The following is a 9,691-nucleotide window of genomic DNA, read 5'->3' on the forward strand; positions in this document are numbered from 1 at the left end:
CAGAAGGCCTGGTAAATATTGAAAATATCATTTTAAATTTTTATCCTTGAAATTTCGCAATATTTGTTTTTGAAAAAATTATATGTTAAGGGCTTATATAAACTCGATAACATCCTCGAATTTCGTTATTCTAACCTTTTCAGCTTAAAAATTACCTATTCGTCCTTGTCAATCCAAAAATTTAAAATTTTTTTAATTCTAAAGAAAATTCCTATTGTTACATATACTTTTATTATACATTGCGTTGCATTTTTTTTTTAATAATTTTTGGAATTATGTAATCATATCTTTGAAATTACAAAGTCCTTCAAAATAAATTTTGCGGTCGGAAAGAAAAAATAAAAACACCACTTTAAATAAAAACTAGGTTTCAAACCCATTTATTTATTATTTATTTCATGGTAGGCGAGCTTCTCAAACAATACAGAAGCAATTTTTTCGATTCTAGTTGTTGAAAAGTAATGAATATTTAAATCCCGGGATTAGTCCGGGATTAGCCCGGATTGTGACAACGCCATTCCCAAAAATCCCGGGATCGGAAAAAGGCGAAAAATTAACATCCCTAATATGTACATATGTACACAGGTGTCGTCTGTCTGGGTAAAATTATTATGCAATTTAGTTTTGTCGGTGTCCTCTCATTTGTGAGAGCGTTTCGTTGTTACGCTCATTTGCTCAGAAACCAAAACTCTAAACCTAATATTTCAAAAATAACACGGTCCAACAAAATTTGGTCGTATTTTATCTCAAAAACGTGGCCGACCTCATCTTATAGATTTTTTTTTGCTGATTTGAAGTGCATTTACAAAATTTTCCTAGCACGTCCAGTTTTTGGGAAAAAACTGTTAAAGTTTCGAAAAGTGGAAAATTTCAAAAAATTTTAAAAATAGAATTTGGACGTAGTTCTTCCGAAGAGAAAAAACACGGATCAATGAAAATCCAATTCGTCTGATGGATTTTACGTCATGTCGATGAGTTGATTAGAAATTAGTGAAAAACTAAAAAAAAAAAACCTTCTTAAATACATGCACACACAAATACGAAATCTCAATCTGTGAATTTATTTTAAAAACAAAGTGATTTTATAAACAAATCAACATTAAAAAATAAATACCAAGATTCATCAGTAGCCATTCTTCTGTCTCTTAACACGTTCCGCGTTCTGGAATGAAGTCCTCTTAACATTTTTTTTTATGAATCGCATTATCATCGCTTTTCAAGGCTCAGAAATAGTCAGCAAGCATGTGGAAGTTTGACTTCCTATTATACCGATTCTCCATAGTGGCTACGTCCTGGTGGAATCGTTCGCCATGTGCTTCACTAGTGCTTTTCTCACTAAGTTTTTTTTTTAATTTTTCACTCCTTTCTACATAATTTATCGACATGAGATAGAACCCATCAGATGAATAGGATTTTCATTGATACGTGGTTTTTCTTCGATAAAACTACGTGCAAATTCATTTAAAAAATTTTTTTGAATTTTGCCATTTTTCGAAACTTAAACAGTTTTTTTTGTCAAAAGCTGGACGTGTTAGAAAAATTGTATAAATGCACTTCAAATCAGCATCAAAAAGCCTATAAGATGAGGTTGGCCCTGTTTTTGAGATAAAATAGAGCCAAATTTTGTTGAACTGTTTTGTAGCGTGAGTTTTGGTCATACATACAAGGATGTTGATATACAGCTCATTTGGGAAGGAATTTGAAGAGCAGTTACTAAATGGCAATTTAGTTTTGTCAACACATGCAAATTAACGATTTTTTAAATAAACCTACAAATAGTGGCAGCGGAAAAAGATCGATTGTAAAATAGTGAACATACTCATACATTCATATGTACTTACATAGGTACTTGGAATGCCTACATCATATATAATTGCGTACAATACTTTCTCTTCCAACTGTTTCCGGGTAGTTCGGTCATATATACATAAATATATATACAATGTACATAAATTATATAATTAGGTGCTATGTTGTTGCTGTTCATATACATAAACATATTCATATATATATATTTTACTTTGGGATTGACGATGTTTAGTTACAAAATTAATGTTATTATAATTTACATATTTCTTCAAGAATCTTATATTTAACTTTACTGTGCGCTTTATTGATTAAAACTAAATAAAAATGTCCTCCCTATACTTTTCTGCTCTAATTTTATTTGTTGTCATAGTAATTATTAAGATTAATAATATATATTACTTTCTTTGAGTCTATTAATTATTTCTCTTATGTATGTACATACTAAATACATATACATACATGCATATATCTATTTATATAAGTTTGTTTCGTTCTTAATTAATGTATGGAGGCTTTATTAAAACGCTAAGTTCATGGTCATTATGGTGTTAATTTAAAGAAATTTAATGTTGCTCCTTTTTTCGTTTAATTTTTTCGCATGTATAATTTTCTTTTTTTAAGTGGTTGATACGCATATCTTTTGTGTGTTTATGTATGTATGTATGTACTCTAGCATTGATCTTTATTTTCTATCTCGAAAATTGTTACTTATTTCACTGCGCCTGTCCTAATTCGTAGTATTATCAAGTTTATTATTTTTTTTACATATGTGGATGTACGAACACTAGGATGAAAGCTATTTCCCTTAGCTCTGAGTTAATTGTGAAGTTTCTACGTGTGAAGAGGATATAAATTGAGTTGCAACAATATTTTAAAGTGCATATTTGAAGCGGCTATTTGATTTTTTAATAATATTTTTACTGAGGGTGTTGTGCTCTTTCTTCTATATAAAAAATGTTTCGAACATATTTTGAAGATATTGAAGAAAATGAGTAAGACCGTTAATAGAAAATATTGCCAAAAAATAACCGGATTTTTTCACAGCTTCAAACTTGCATTTCCGTATACTAAAATTTATGTTGCTACATAAGAGTTTATGCAAATTCTGATTAAGAAATTAAAATTCCCATAACGGTTAATCTATGTCCTTTGAATCAAAACAAAGTGTGTTTTCCTCATCAATTTCTTAATACTTTAATAATTTACTAATAAATAACTCATACCTCAATTTGAACAAGTAAAGAGGTATAAGTTCGAGCGAAACCGAACTTTATATACCCGGCGCAGGCATCAAATATCGTCGTTTCGGCTTTCTCTAAACTACCTTTGCATGATAATTGGGACTGTTTTCCCCGATTTCAAACTTTTTGATAATATGCTGAATTGAAGTTAATGAAATAATTGTACCAAGTTTGGTAGAAATCTATAAAGTGATTACTGAGATACGCCTTGTAGTCATAATGGGTAATGCCACGCCCAATTCCTAAAAGTCTATGGCAGCCTTATTTATTGTTAAAAGATTGTTGTAACTATTAACTTGGAATAAATTATCGTCGTCAGTTATTGAAATATCGGAGTTTTCGGATGTTACGGGAAGTGGGTGTAATTTTTGTCCGATTTGAATAATTTTCAACGAATTTCTACTAAGGTTATTAAGTCCACCGAGCTTGGTAGAAATTGATGAATCGGTTACCAAGATACATATTTGTGGTCATAAGGAGGCCCGCCACGCCCATTATCCAAAAATGTGTAATAATAAAATTTTGTGCTACGTGGTTATTGTAATTATCGATTTTGAGTCAATTAGCTTCATAAGTTACTGATGGTGGGCGTGGTTATTGCCCTGTTTCAACGATTTTCAACAGATTTCTTAGCTAGGCTCTATATAAGTGGGCAGGGTTACGCATATTTTCCAAAAGTTTCATAATAATCCTATTGTTTACCAAAATTCACATATTAATTTTCAACTATTTGGATCCAATATTTACTGAAATATCGTAGTTTTTGCATTTTTCGAAAATACCGCTATTTGGGAAATGGGCGTGGTTACCGTCAGATTTCGCCCACTTTCAACACCAATCTACCTTGGGTAAATGGAAACCTGCATTCCCCATTTCGTTGAGAATTCTAAATTTTTGCTCGAGTTATCGTGTACACGGACGAACGGACGGACAGACAGAAATGGCTTAATCGACTTCTCTATTCATTCTGAGCATTTATGTACCCATTTGTCTATATCTATCTCGATTCGTTTTGGCTGTTACAAACAACCGTTATGTGAACAAAGTTAATATACCCTTTTGCACAAGTGCGCTCGGGTATAAAAACAAAAAACTCATTACATATTGAGCTCCGGTATATTCGAAAGCATGACATACGTATTGTTCATATTATAACTCATAGAAGACACTTAGTATCGAATTATTTGGAGTAGCAAGTAAATGGTAATATCTACTACATAGTGATGAGCAAATAATCATGATCGGTGACTTTTTCACAGTGAGTGGGAAATAAGCGTTAATCAGAGCAAGTCAAATGTACCAGTTTTAAACTACCTCAAAACTAGTGTGTACCGCATGCCCAACTAGTCAGCCAACTATCTTTTTCCATGCAATTAACTGGTATTTTTAACATGGGGATGTCTTACGAGATAGCAGTTGTCAGGTCAGTCTCATACTAGTTCAAAAAAGACAGAAAAATACTAGTCCAATTATGGACCGAAACCACTACTTTGGGGGTCACAAAAAAAAATGAATTCATGAATATACAATAAAAAACGTTTGATTAAGTACACTTTATTATATTACACATTTTTATTTAGCAGCCGTAGATTTGCCAATCATTAGTGTTAATTTTTTTGAGTATTAAATAAAAGGAAAAATAAATACATAGATATTTCAAACTTTCGAACATAAATTTAAATGCATTTTTCGTTAAATGTCATTGGAAGTAAAAGCTTTAAGGTACAATAAATACTATATTTTTCATTTTTTAATAATATTAGTTAAAATAAATACTTTTAACGCTTAAAATTTGTGATTTGGATGACAATAAAATAAATAAATAATTCATGCAGTTATTAAATATTCTTATTTTTTGTCCATAGTTTGGCTTGTTGATTGATAATTGAAATTAATAAAATAAATTTATGAATGATCAAAAATAACAAAATAATCATATAATTAAAATTTATGAATCAATTAACAATCTGTAATTAACTATTAATCATTAAAAGGTGCTAATATTGGTATTTAATCATTAAACAGCAATCCAAAACAAAACATGCTTTAATTAATAATCACTATGATTATTACTCGTTAATTAACAGGTTTGGTATAATTGAACATGTACTCGCTTGAATGGTTTACAATATACCCAAATAAAATTTATAATATTTTGTGTATTTTATTGTATTAAATTGTCGAAGTCAAATAAAACCGGGCAGGAATAAAACGTTTTGTACTTGGTACAAGTCTGGTCATTTTCGAACGAGTTCGGTTTCAGTCAGGAAATTCTAGTTGCACATTTGTGCACGGAAAAAAGTCCGGACTGTTTCGTGCACAAAGAAGAAGACATTTACGATCCAAAAGTGGAACGTATTCGCTCTCTATTACCCATTTTTCTAGCGTGAGGATCGCTTCTGGGCTGTTTTGGGCACCCGGGCTCGTGTGGAACAAACCTAGTATATGCACATGTACAAAGAGATCACAAACTACATAAATATGTGCATACATATGTACATATGTATGTACGAAAGATGTACACCCGAATAATTAGATAATAAAAATTTTAAATAAAAAATATGTATGTGTACCAACGTACACACATATTATCACATATGTACATATTAATACATACTACATTTGTACATACAAACATGTAACGTAGAATTAAGTCTAAATGTAAGATCTGTATTATAAATAAACGCTCCACATAGTGTGGAGTCAGTTGCACTTAAACCAGCAGAGCAGTTAGTCTTAGTTCTTCTCCCTCGCCCAGCTTGGAACATTGGTGACCCCTGAGATGAACGCGTAATTGAAAAAAAGTTATTAAAAGTTAAAATTGTTAGAAACATAAAATTTTAATAAATTTTACTTAAAAAAATGGATAAAACTATTTTCAGCCAGCAAGTCATTGGGAGTGAGATTGAGGGTTTATATAACGCTTTAGTAAACCTGAAATCAACTCCAATGACTAGGGGACAGGTCGATGATTTGACTCTGCGTGTAACTCACCTGCCCCAAATGCTGGAAGAAAATGTCAGGAAACTTGGGGAACCGTCGGCAACAATGTCGCGGAACCCACATTTCGCTGAAAAATATGTCCTAAAGGTTAGGGAGTTAATTCGTTTAAGTCATGAGATCCGTAAATCTATGGAAACTAAAAAATACGGAGGAGATAGTTAGAAAAGATGATGGAAATAGAAACTCCATTCTTCAAATAAAGTTTGAATTCACAATAAGCGATTTGGAAGAAAACTTTGAGGCACTTCATGTGGAACAGGAAATCCAGAAGAAGTAAATTAGTGTTCAAATCTGGCGAAAGAATTGTTTTTCCAATATCTTGAAGTTCATTCGGACGATGAACTTACTGACAAATTCAGACGGTTAAGCAAAGAACTTAACTCGCTGCCGCATAGAAGCAATGCGACAAAAAAGTAGAGGAGAAAGTCAGAATAAGAACTTTCAATCTCCCCCAAATTGAAATTCCTTGCTTCTATGGGGATTATACGAAATGGAATATGTTCAAGGAACTATTTCATGAATTAGTTGATTCCGAAATTATATCTACAGTGCAAAAAATGTGCATACTAAAATCTAAATTGAAAGGATGTGGGCTTGGCAACGATAAGAGAAAATCTTCCAGCTACAGAAGAAAATTATTTAGTAACGTGAAATTTGTTAAAAGGAAGTTTTGATAATAAGAGGGTAATAACCAATATTTACTTAAAAAATTTGGTAGATGCACCGTTTACAAATTCAACTGCCAATAGTGTGAAAAAATTTAAGGAAATTATTGAAAAATGCGTTCAAGCATTAAAAGCAACTAAATTATCAGTAGAAGAAGTCCTTCAAGCAATACTTAATTTTTTGGTTGTAAGAAAACTAGATGATTCCCTGAGAATGAAATATGAATCCTCTTTAAAAGATTCTAAGGAATTACCGATACTAGATTCATTATTGCCATTTCTTGAAAAAGAGTTCTTCGCATTAGAAGCAAAAAAAAATGCATTCACAACGAAAAAACTCGAGAAAAATATAAATCAGAGTAATATTATAGTCGAAACAAAATGTGAAATAGATTGCGGAACGCCGCACTATTTAAATCAGTGTAAAAAATTTCAAAACTTATCCATTAAAGAAAGATGGATGATCATTAAAAACGAAAATTTGTGTAAAAAGTGTTTAAATGGTGGACATGCACTTAAAAATTGCAGCTTCAGAAACTGTCGCGTTTGCAATTTAGAGCATTATTGGATGCTCTACAGAGATACAAACACGATGGCTAGTACAGTGAATAGTGAAAATTTAAATGAAAATAAATATATACTTTTATCTGCAGCCATAATTGAAATAAAAAATTCCGAAGGAAAATTCATTAATACCAGGGCGTTGATAGACAATGGATCCCAAGTGAATTTAATAACAAAGCAATTAAAAAAATAAACTAAAATTAAAAACTGAGAATAAAAAAACAACTACAGAAGGTATCGGACAAAATATTTCCAATATACAGGAACGAGTGCTTATAAAAATGAAATCAAAAGTAATAGAATACCAAACACAGATTGAAGCACTGGTGGTGGAAAAAATTATTTCACAATTGTAATCTACTAAAATAGAAAGTGGGGAAAAACTAAGTAGAATAAAGTTGGCCGATCCGAAATTTGATACTTCAAGCAAGATTGATGTATTGCTTGGAGCAGAAATTTATCACTGACTACTAAAATGTGGGCAAATAAAAAAAATCAAGAGTTAGTTTTTCAAAATAGTGCCTTAGGATGGCTGGCTGGAGGAAAAGCATATATCAAATTATCTCCCAGTCATTGTGGAGTGCTAACCTACAATAGTGAAAGTTTGGATAACCAGTTAAGGAAGTTTTGGGATCTTGAAGAAGTCGACACTCAGAAAAAATATTTCACAGAAGACGAAAAAAATTGTGAAAGTAACTTTAATAAAAATACAAAGCTTTCAAAAGATAATAAATTTTGTGTGGCACTTCCATACAAGAATAATCCAAACAAACTCGGAAATTCTGAAATAATTGCTAAGCGACGATTTTTTGCATTAGAAAGAAAATTAGACAAACATGATTTATTGAAAAAGCAATACAAAGAGTTTATGGACCTATATGGGTGTTTCCATCGGAAGGTCCACCGTGACAAAAAAAGTAAAAGTCTTATATCTAACGGCTTTACGGGCCGATTTGTATGCTTTTTAAAATATATACTGGCCATATAAGTAGAATCATGTTTGCGTAAAATGGTCTTCCTAGGTGGCGCCAAGGTTGAGATATTTCGAAAAACCGTATTTATGGTCCGATTTGGTTCGAATTTGGCGTATGTAGTTGAAACATAATAAATCATAGATTTCCAACAAATTCACCCTGAATTGGCGCTGAAGTCAAAATATAAAGTATATTCTACATAAAATACATGTTTTATTTGCGTTAAAAATTCATTTAAAAGCAATATTAACAAAAATTATACGATGGAAATTTATGTCACGTGACGTTTCACACTTGGGGTTGTAAACGAAAATTGAATCAACTTGCATTAATTCAAAAAACTCTAAAAATAACTAGAATTGCTCCAAATTATATTAAAATAAGTTTCATGAAAATAGCCATCCACAATTCGCAGAGTTTTGCGATTTTGTAAGAAAAGAAAAAATCTACTTCCATTTTTTGTCACGTAACGACACTCCTTTAAATGCTTATATTTCAGAACCAAGCAGTTCGATTGTTTTCATTTCTCGGTTAAATATAGAGCTAATTATGTGCTATACAAAAAAAAGCAAACGTCAAGCTGTGTAAGGTTGTACTTTATTGTGCTCTGATTTTGGCTTTCTACTTACTAAGTTCATTGTGCTAATTCTGTGTTAAAGTAGTGATAAAAAGTGCTTATGAGCATCAGAGTGTGAAATAATTGAAGCTAAGTGAAAGTTATTGGTTTTATATTAAAGTAAATTTAATTAAATTTCACTAGCATACATTCTAATTTTGCCGAGTCATTTGTTGCTATCATTGTTGTTGTATCCTTTGTAGTTAACTTTCATTTTGTTTTTGCACATTTGTTCTACTCTTTTTGTTTACTTCTTCTAGTAATTCTTGTCACAGCTGTTTGCGTTGCGTTTATTAAGTGTCATAATTACAGTGATACTCAAACTGTTCGCTACATTTATTTAAAGCTATTTACATCAGCTCCTTAATTGTTATAATTTATTTTGTTTGTCTTTTATTAACGAGTGTATTACATAAATCTTTCAATATGAAGTGTGATCTTGATACTTGCCAAATTAAAAGCGATTCTGAACGCTACTTATCGTGCTGGCTGTGTGATGGTATTTACCATCTGAAATGTGCTGGTTTGACGGGAAGAATTCTGGACGCTATTAATGATGGCAAGGGCCTTCGCTGGTCTTGCGTAAAGTGTAGGTCAACCGAAGTTGATCTTTTCAAGCTGTTTAGGCAAACCAGAAATGGTTTTACAGAAATAGGAAGAGAATTGTCGGTACTGACAGAAAAATTTAAGCATTATGAAAATATGTTTAAATCATTCAAATGCTTAGATACCTTGCAATCTGTTAAGGATATCCGTGTGTCTAAACGTAAGCGTCTTCATAATCCATCTACGGAAATTGCTGCCGTTGGACGTCAGAAT

The sequence above is a fragment of the Rhagoletis zephyria genome, unplaced genomic scaffold, assembly GCF_001687245.7.
Source record: "Rhagoletis zephyria isolate East Lansing unplaced genomic scaffold, Rhagoletis_zephyria_1.1 Rzeph_scaffold_00181, whole genome shotgun sequence".
NCBI classification, from domain to species: domain Eukaryota; kingdom Metazoa; phylum Arthropoda; class Insecta; order Diptera; family Tephritidae; genus Rhagoletis; species Rhagoletis zephyria.